The sequence below is a fragment of the Rutidosis leptorrhynchoides genome, chromosome 5 (genome assembly GCF_046630445.1).
Source record: "Rutidosis leptorrhynchoides isolate AG116_Rl617_1_P2 chromosome 5, CSIRO_AGI_Rlap_v1, whole genome shotgun sequence".
NCBI lineage: Eukaryota > Viridiplantae > Streptophyta > Magnoliopsida > Asterales > Asteraceae > Rutidosis > Rutidosis leptorrhynchoides.
Window position 1 is genome coordinate 206,692,362 of NC_092337.1, and position 11,593 is coordinate 206,703,954.

Here is an 11,593-nt window from a genome sequence, read left to right on the forward strand (position 1 = left end):
ACGTATCAATATTGAGGTTCAAATTTGCAGGAAAGGTACGTAGACGCAACGGAGACGCTAAACACTAGATTGACCTCGCGAGCATAACCCTCAAACATTACCCATAACCTCCTTAGCTATAACCCATAATTTCCTTAGCTCTATCCCGCTCACAAAACATGTTTGAAATAATTTGCTCATGACCTCGTCGTAGTATTTTATGTATAATACTAATACTAATAATACTAGTATTACTAATAATAATAACATTAAGATTAATCTTAATAATAATATTAATAATAATAATATGGTATATATATATACGAGAGAATGAGAGATTGATATAGATGAATCACAGAAAAATGAAACGATCGATTTTTATAGAGGTTGGCACCACCAAACCCCCTCATGCTTCTTACAGCTCATGTTCCACCAAAAAAAAAAAAAAAAAAATTGTGCCGACACTTTATGTTACGTAAAACACATATGATACATATAGATTATATATTATTTAATATATATTATATTTAATCTTTAGAATTAATTAAATATTATATTATATTCTCGTTCATGGTAAAAATATAATTTTTACAAAAATGACACGGTCGTAGTTTCACGACTCATGTACCACTTTCGGTTTTTCGGGTGCACTTTCGTACGTTTAGAAAACTAGCCTTTTACGTTACGCGACGTGTACCTTTTACAAAAATTAGACTTTCTTAACAATAATTTTTCTTTATAAAAATATCACTTATAAAATTTAGCGTTGTGGTCATTTACTTATTTAAATCAAAGTCTCGTTGTTTATCAAAATATTTTATTTTAAATTAAACATTTTGAGACATGTACCTTTATTAATAACTAAACTTAAATTAATTAAAAACTAACCCACTCAAAGTGTAACTTAATCTTTTGAGTGTTTTGGTCATTTCCTTTTATAATCCATAATCTTGTTATTTATCAAAGCCTATTTATTAATATTAGTTTAAAATCAAAACGTTTTATGACTAATTTAAAATATAGATATATATTTAAAATTTATCTAATAACATACTAGTTAACTTTTCAAAACCAATTATGTTTCAAAGTTTGTTTTATAATCGTTTAGAAAAATATTATAACACGTTTTGTTTATTCTTTAAGGCTTTAAATAGATCCAATTTCTTTATATACTAACGTTTTTAAATATCAACCGCATCACTAAGAGAGTATTACTATCGTGTGCTTAATGAATCTAGAAAACATATATTCTAAATACAAGTCGCAGGTTTTCTATATATATGACTAATAATCGAAATACCAACTTACGTTATTTAAATAAATATATTTTAAATAACCAGTTCTATTATATCGGAAAACGTTTTCACATGTTTGAAAATAGATCAATCAATGCATTATGAAATTCAATTCTCCACTAACTTTTGACTAACTCTCGATAAGTGACACTTTGTTCTTATTTGAAGATCACTTCACCATTATTTCCGAATACCGTTAAAAAGTAAGGGTTTCCTAATTCAAAGTGGACCTCATAATAGAGACACGTAATCATAATTCAATGTATCTGATAATTCAATCATTTGGTATCATCTTTTTAATCTCGTCGATAAACTTACATCGAACAAATACGTTCATGTAAAGTATTATTCATTCAATACCTTGATAGCATTTCCAAGTTCATAAAATAGATCTCATAGCTTATATTCATATCAACTAATCCGTTCAATGTTTTATTAATATCTCACAATTTAAAAAAAAACATACATATGTATTTGTATATATATTTGGTTTCACATAATTGTTCGTGAATCGATAGGCATGGTCAAAAGGTATTTGATTACATGAATGTACTTTCAAAATTTTCGAGACTCAATATTACAGATTTTGCTTACCGTGTTGGATACATATAAAGATTAAAGTTTAAATTTGGTTGGAAATTTCCGGGTCATCACATATCACATTGGGGAGACTTTAAGTTACGCCAAGTTTTCTTTAAGGCATTTAGTGCGGGAAACCCAGATGCAATTTTACGCTACGGGTTACGAACCTATTTTGACTCAACATATCCCAACATAGGACTCTGTTCTTTAGAAAGAGCTTCTAACATGCAACATAAAGAAGCATGTTATGCTTACGGGTTAATAATGTTCGCTTCTCATCAAATTGAGAAAAAGAACATTGGGTTGCAACTTTTAAATAAAACATTCCCACAAGTGACGAACTCGGTAGTTGAGGTGAGAAACAAGGTTTTTAGATTATTACGGGGCTGTTGGGCATTACGAAACCCTCGTTCTTTTGACGACGTTACAACATGCTTCCTAGCTAATGATCATAATGGTTATCTGCTACATAACCTAGGATGGGAAATAATATTAGTACAACCAGAATTCATGACTTGTTTCTGGACTTATGAATTACGTGTCTTTATTTCTTTTGCTGAACGTGTGACGACCCTAAAATTTTTAACCAAATTTAAACTTAATCTTTAAGTGATTTCGACACGATAAGCAAAGTTGTTAAGCTAAATCTCAAGAATTTTAAATTGTGTTCACGCATTCATTTAACCTCAACCAAATCCTGACGATTCACGAACAATTGTGTATAACAAATATGTATATATATATATATATATATATATATATATATATATATATATATATATATATATATATATATATAACAAATATTACATAATTACTAAATTATAATATTAATATATTGAGTGAAATTACAAGTTAACTATAGATATTATATTATTATTACGTTTATTATTTAGTATTATTAATATTATTAAAATACTGAAATTTGATACATTTTATTTATTATTGTTACTATTATTAATATCATCATTATTATGTTTAATAGTAAAGTTATAATTATGATTAATATTAGTATTATTATTAGATATTATTATTATTATTAATATTATTAGTATTTTATTATTAATAATATTTGTATTAGTATTTTATTTACAACATTATCAATGTTATTATCATTATCATTAATAATAATAATTATTATCGTCAGTATTATTATTATTATTTGCTATTATTATCAATAAAATTATTATTAATAGTATTATTGTTAAATTATTTAATTATTAATTATTAGTTATTAGGAATATCGATATTATTATCCTTATTATAAAATTTATATAATTGTTATAATAATAATATACATATGTATTTAATAATACAGAGTATAATATGATACATATACATATACTTATGCAAAATACAGTCAGGTATATAAACAAACATTTATACAGATTTATATATTATATAAAAACAGTATATATATTTATAAATACAGATAAATATGTATGTAAATCATAGGATCCAATCCGGTTTCAATTTGTCAATTTAACTGTGCGTGATTGATTACCAGTACAAATCCAATATACTACAAACAAATATTGTTATCGATCACAATCAAATTGTATCCTTTTCTTCGCCATTCTTGTTTTGTCTAATAAAGAGAATTGGTACTATCGAATTTAATTCAACAGATTAATCGATGATATGCCTCTTCTGCATTCAACAAATTAATCACCAAACCCCACAGCAACATTCTCATCTCACTAAATAATTGAACATTTTCTTTTGAACTATGTCACTTCATGAACTCACTTAATCACCATCTTCGATTACAATCCCCACTTTGCTCACCCACACACTAACGCCACTTTCATCCACCATCGCTTACCAACCCAAACACCATGAAAAAGAATTGTTATTACGATGCTAATCATGTCTTCCTGCTTCTTTTCTAACCGTCAACATAACCACCATGACCACCATCGAAATAGACCACCAATATCTCAATATAATTGCTACAATATATTTCTATTTTCCAGCTAGAAGTAAAAACCATCATCGACCACAACATCACCTTTAAAACTGCCACAACCACCATCTGAGAACAATAACCACCTGCAACTGTTATTGGGTCTATTTACCATTTCAAGCAACCTGCAAACATTACTTGACTTCTACTGATTGCTGCTGCAGTACGTATTTTTTTTCTTTTTGTTTACCACCATAATGGACCAAGAATGAATGAAATTAGGTAAATGATTATTGGGAGTTGTTTTATACGGATAAAAGAAGAATAGCGTGGGAGTTGTTTTATACGGATCAAGAAAGTATCTTTGGATTCTAAAATCCCTCACATAGCCACTTTATTTTAAAACCACCGATGCAAAAGGAATAGCGTGGGCCATAATCACAATAACAATTCATTAAAGTATACGAGAGCTTACGTATTAATGATAGTGATAAAGCTTTATGATGATTGGTGTTGTATTTCTTTAATGTGCATGGATAGAACCGAACCCACCCACTAAAGCTTGTTGATTAATTTAATTCACAATTCACAAATCATATTATAGTGCTGCTAAATTGGTTGTTAATTGATGATGAAGACACGAATAGGGGATTAGGTCGTGGACTTATTCGATGTTGTCTTTATGAAAATATTAATGGAGGGTGATGTAAGGATGAGATATACGATGATGAATAACCTAAAACCTTGTGATCTGTTATTGAAATTCTTCCTGTTTCTATTTATAAAGTGGGACGGTTTATAATTACAAGAGCACTATCGAATTTGGATTATATAATAACATAGTGGCCGACCCATGTGGGAGACAAAAAGGGAGACGTTTTGTTTTTTCTTTCTTTGTAGTAATCTGATGAAGTGCATGATGTTAAGAGGTGCTGTACAGTGATGGATATTATTTAAATGAGATATGATGATTATGATGGTAGAGGTGATCGTAAGGATAATGATAGTACTATGATAATATTCAGTGGTCATAATGATAAAATTGTGAGGTAAGATGATCATAAAGTCACTATGATGATATCGTTGATGATGAATGAATTGACCTGCGACTGCTAAAAACCGTACCATCTGATCACAAAGTCACTATGATGATACATTTTGTATGTATTTTAAACCATAAAAACGGAAACAGAAGGGTGGTGGAGTGTGTTGTGTTTAAACGAGAGGTCACGGGTTCAAGTCCGATTCGTTCCATTCTTTTTAGGAAAAGCTTTAAAGGTTCGTGAATCCAAGGCAACCCTGCATTGTTCAATATAGTGTATTTTTACTACAAAATACATTAGGTGAGTTCATTTGATTCCCTTTTACTCTTTACATTTTTGGGACTGAGAATACATGCGCTGTTTTATAACTGTTTTGTTAAATGCTTTTGAAATATATTTTGAACTGCGAATACATGAACTACTTTTATAACTGTTTTACGAAATAGACACAAGTAATCAAAACTACATTCTTTGGTTGAATTATTGAAATTGAATATGCACTATTTATCATGTCCGATGTTTTCTCGGAATGATGGCGAATTTATCATGTCCGATGTTTTCCCGGAATGATGGCGAATCTATCATGTCCGATTTTTTCCCGGAATGATGGAGAATTTATCATGTCCGATGTTTTCCCGGAATGATGGTAAATTTATCATGTCTTATGTTTTCCCGGAATGATCCGATGTTTTCCCGGAATGATGGCGAATTTATCATGTCCGATGTTTGCCCGGAATGATGGCGAATTTATCACGTTCGAAGTTGTCCCGGAATGATGAGGATATTCTATATGCAACTTGCTAAGGTCGATTACCAGGTGTTCAATCCATATGAATGAATTTTATGCATGATGTTTATGGGAAATGGGGATATTAAATCTTGTGGTCTATTAAAATGGTGAATTTTATTGTTTTATGATAAACTTATGAACTCACTAACCTTTTGGTTGACACTTTGAAGCATGTTTATTCTCAGGTATGAACAAAATCTTCCGCTGTGCATTTTCTCATATTACATGGAGTCGTTCATGGCATATAGAGGTCAGAACCTCGCAATGGGACCAACTGTTGAAGACTTCGTCCAGATGGATTAGGACGGGTCACTACAGAACTGCTTGCATATTAACTAGAATTGCCTTTATAGCTGCCGAGTAACAAGTTATTATGTGCTATATTTCATCCTATATGTATAATAGTGGTATTGTATGTTTGTAAAATATTGTATAAAAGTTTGAACGCGAAATATTATTGTAATAAGTTTTTCATATAGAATCGTAGTAGTTGAATTGTATAATAGCTACTAAGTATGAACTTAACGAGTAGGTACTACCCGAATTAAAACTATAAAATGCTAATATGAAGAAAAAGCTTTTATAAATAAGTTCATATTATGCTACAAAATACTATTGACTACTCTTAAATTCTATATGATTAACTCAATTCTTTTGACTATTTTTGAAGGAAATGGCACCGACAACTCGTCAGAACTTGAACATGAGTGAGGAAGACTTCTATGTTTTCCTTGCTGCGTATATAGCCGCAGTGCAGGCCGCAATGCAAAAAAAAACAATAACTTTGGTTCTAGCAGTGGAACAAATTCCACAAGAAATCGTGTAGGATGTTTCTTCAAAGAATTCACTACCTGCAAACCTTTGGAATTTGATGGAACCGAGAGTCCAATTGGATTGAAACGGTAGACCGAGAAGGTTTAATCGGTGTTTGCCATAAGTAAATGTACTGAAGAAGACAAAGTAAAGTACGCTACGCATACCTTCACAGGCACGACGCTAACATGGTGGAATGCCTATCTCGGGCAGGTAGGACAAGATGCTGCTTACGCACTACTGTGGTCAGCATTCAAGCAATTGATGAACGAGCAGTATCGTCCCAGAAACGAGATCAACAAACTCAAGGTAGAGCTTAGAGGATTACGAACGCAAGGTTTCGATATCACCACGTACGAACGACAATTCACCGAATTGTGCCTATTGTGTCCCAGAACGTTTGAAGACGAAGAAGAGAAAATCGACGCATTTGTTAAAAGGGTTACCGGAAAGGATTCAAGAAGATGTGAGTTCACACGAGCCCGCCTCCATAGAAAAGGCAAGTCGAATGGCTCACAAATTAGAGAACCAGATCGAAGGAAGGATTAAAGAGCAGACGACTGAAGAGGTTAACATGAAACAAGTCAATAGAAAGTGAGAAGAAACCAATGACAAGAGTCACCAATACAACAACAACAATCACAACCACAATCGCAATAACTATCCCAACAACCGCAACATCAATCGCAACAACAACTTCAACAAACGTCCCAACAACAACTACAATAACCGTCCCAACAACAACAACAACAACAATAATAGCAACAATAACAATCCCAACAATAATCTTAATAACAACAATGGCAACAAAAACCAAAAACAGCCATGCCAAAGGTGTGAAGAGAATCACCAGGGGTTCTGCACGACATTTTGCACCAGGTGTAGAAGAAATGGTCATAGTGCGGCAAAGTGTGAGGCCTACAGACCAAAGTTTAACAGAATTAAAAGAACAAATAATGTCGGAACAGATAATTCCGCCATAGTTTGCTTTGCATGTGAAAAACCAGGCCACATTAGTAGAAATTTAGCGAATCAGGGGAATACTAGTGGGCAGGGCCGCGAAAGAGTTTTCAATATTAATACGGCAGAAGCGCAGGAAGACCCGGAGCTCGTTACAGGTACGTTTCTTATTGACAATAAATCTGCTTATGTTTTATTTGATTCGGGTTCGGATTGAAGCTACATGAGTAGATATTTTTGTGCTAAACTAAGTTGCTCACCGACGCCCTTGGATAATAAATTTTTACTCGAATTAGCAAACAGTAAATTAATTACAGCAGATAATATATGTCGGAATCGAAAAATTAAACTGGTTAGCGAAACATTTAAGATTGACTTGATACCAGTAGAGTTAGGGAGTTTTGATGCGGTATGGACTGGTTGAAAGAAGTGAAAGCAGAGATCGTTTGTTACAAAAATGCAATTCGCATTATACGAGAAAAAGGAAAACCCTTAATGGTGTACGTAGAAAAGAGCAACGCGAAATTAAATCTTATTAGTAACCTGAAGGCGCAAAAACTAATAAGAAGAGGTTGCTATGCTGTGCTAGCACACGTCGAAAAAGTCAATTCCGAAGAAAAGAACATCAATGATGTTCCCGTCGTAAAAGAATTTCCCGATGTATTTCTGAAAGAATTACCGGGACTACCTCCACACCGATCCGTTGAATTTCAAATAGACCTTGTATCGGGAGCTGCACCAATAGCTCGTGCCCTATACAGACTCGTACCTAGCGAAATGAAGGAACTTCAGAACCAATTACAAGAACTTTTAGAGCATGGTTTCATTCGACCAAGCACATCACCGTGGGGAGCTCCTGTTTTGTTTTTTAAGAAGAAGGCTGGTACATTTAGGTTGTGTATCGACTACCGAGAGTTGAACAAACTTACTATCAAGAATCGCTACCCACTACCGAGAATTGACAACTTATTTGATCAACTACAAGGCTCGTCGGTTTATTCAAAGATTGATTTATGTTCTGGGTATCATCAAATGCGGGTGAAGGAGGAATATATTCCAAAGACTGCTTTTAGGACGCGTTACGGTCATTACGAGTTTATGGTTATGCCGTTTGGATTGACTAACGCACCAGCTGTGTTCATGGACCTCGTGAACCGAGTGTGTAGACCATACCTTGACAAGTTTGTCATTATTTTCATCGATGACATACTTATTTACTCAAAAAATGACCAGGAGCACGAAGAACATTTGAGAAAAGTGCTAGAGTTGTTAAGGAAAGAAAAACTGTACGCTAAGTTTTCAAAGTGTGCATTTTGGTTGGAAGAAGTTCAATTCCTCGGACACATAGTGAACAAAGAAGGTATTCAGGTGGATCCAGCAAAGATTGAAACTGTTGAAAAGTGGGCAACCCCAAAAACTCCGAAGCATATACGCCTATTTTTAGGACTGGCTGGTTACTACAGAAGGTTCATCCAAGATTTTTCCAAAATAGCAAAACCTTTGACTGCATTAACGCATAAAGGGAAGAAATTTGAATGGAAGGATGAGCAGGAAAAAGCGTTTCAATTGTTGAATAAAAAGTTAACTACGACACCTATATTGTCATTGCCTGAAGGAAATGATGATTTTGTGATATATTGTGATGCCTCAAAGCAAGTCCTCGGTTGTGTATTAATGCAACGAACAAAGGTAATTGCTTATGCATCCAGACAATTGAAGATTCACGAGCAAAATTATATGACTCACGATTTGGAATTGGGCGCTATTGTTTTTGCATTAAAGACCTGGAGGCACTACTTATATGGGGTCAAAAGTATTATATATACCGACCAAAAAAGTCTCCAACACATATTTAATCAGAAACAACAGAACATGAGGCAGCGTAGGTGGATTGAATTGTTGAATCATTACGACTTTGAGATTCGTTACCACCCGGGGAAGGCGAATGTGGTAGCCGACGCTTTGAGTAGAAAGGACAGAGAACCTATACGGGTAAAAGCTATGAATATAATTATTCGTACTAACCTTACTACTCAAATAAAGGAGGCGCAGCAAGGAGTTGTAAAAGAAGGAATGTTGAAGAATGAAATACCCAAAGGATCGAAGAAACATCTTAATATTCGGGAAGACGGAACCCGGTATAGGGCTGAAAGAATTTGGGTACCAAAGTTTGGAGATGTAAGAGAAAAGGTACTTAAGGAACCACATAAAACCAGATATTCAATACATCCCGAAGCAGGAAAGATGTACAAAGATCTCAAGAAACACTTTTCGTGACCAGGTATGAAAGCCGATATTGCTAAATATGTAGGAGAATGTTTGACGTGTTCTAAGGTTAAAGCTGAACATCAGAAACCATCAGGTCTACTTTAACAACCTGAAATCTCGGAATGGAAATGGGAAAACAATACCATGGATTTCATTACTAAATTACCAAGGACTGCAAGTGGTTATGATAAAATTTGGGTAATAGTCGATCGTCTTACCAAGTCAGCACACTTTCTGCCAATGAGAGAAGATGATAAAATGGAGAAGTTGGCGCGATTATACTTGAAGGAAGTTATCTCCAGACATGGAATACTAGTCTCTATTATCTCAGATAGGGATGGCAGATTTGTTTCAAGATTCTGGCAGACATTACAGGAAGCATTAGGAACTCGTCTAGACATGACTACTGCCTATCATCCTCAAACTGAGGGGCAGAGCTAAAGGACGATACAAACACTTGAAGACATGCTATGAGAATGTCTTATTGATTTCGGAAACAGTTGGGATCGACACCTTCCGTTAGCAGAATTTTCCTACAATAACAGTTACCATTCAAGCATTGAGATGGCGCCGTTTGAAGCACTTTATGGTAGAAAGTGCAGGTCTCCGATTTTTTGGAGTGAAGTGGGGGATAGACAGATTACGGATCCGGAGATAATACAAGAAACTACCGAGAAGATCATCCAAATTCAACAACGGTTGAAAACCGCCCAAAGTCGACAAAAGAGCTACGCTGACATTAAAAGAAAAGATATAGAATTTGAAATTGGAGAGATGGTCATGCTTAAAGTTGTACCTTGGAAAGGTGTTGATCGATTTGGTAAACGAGGAAAATTAAATCCAAGGTATATTGGACCATTCAAGATTATTGATCGTGTCGGACCAGTAGCTTACCGACTTGAGTTACCTCAACAACTCACGGCTGTACATAACACTTTCCACGTTTCGAATTTGAAGAAATGTTTTGTTAAAGAAGATCTCACTATTCCGTTAGACAAAATCCAAATCAACGAAAAAACTTCAATTCATCGAATAACCCGTCGAAATAATGGATTGTGAGGTTAAAAGACTTAAGAAAAAAAAGATACCAATTGTTAAGGTTCGGTGGAATGCTCGTAGAGGACCCGAGTTCACCTGGGAATGAAAAGATCAAATAAAGAAGAAATACCCGCACTTATTTCCAGAAGATACGTTAACACCTCCTACTGCTTAAAATTTCGGGACGCAATTTATTTAACGGGTAGGTACTGTAGTGACCCGAACTTTTCCATGTTTATTTATATTAAATGAAATCGATATTCACATAATTAAGTGTTTCCAACATGTTAAGCAATCAAACTTGTTAAGATTTGATTAATTGAAATAGGTTTCATATAGACAATTGACCACCCAAGTTGACCGGCGATTCATGAACGTTAAAACTTGTAAAAACTATATGATGACATATATATGGATATATATATAGTTAACATGATATTATGATAAGTATGTACCTCATTAAGTATATTAACAATGAACTACATAAGTAAAAATAAGAATACTAACTTAAGGATTTCGAAACGAGACATACATGTAACGATTATCGTTGTAACAACATTTAAATGTATATATATCATATTAAGATATATTAATACATCATAATATCATGATAATGTAATGATTTAATATCTCTTTAGATATAATAATCAATGGGTTAACAACATTTAACAAGATCATTAACTTAAAGGTTTCAAAACAACATTTACATGTAACGACTAATGATGACTTAACGACTCAGTTAAAATGTATATACATGTTGTGTTTTAATATGTTTTCATACACTTTTGAAAGACTTCAAGACACTTATCAAAGTACTTCTACTTAACAAAAATGCTTACAATTACATCCTCATTCATTTTCATCAACAATTCTACTCGTATGCACCTGTATTCGTACTCGTATAATACCCAGCTTCTAA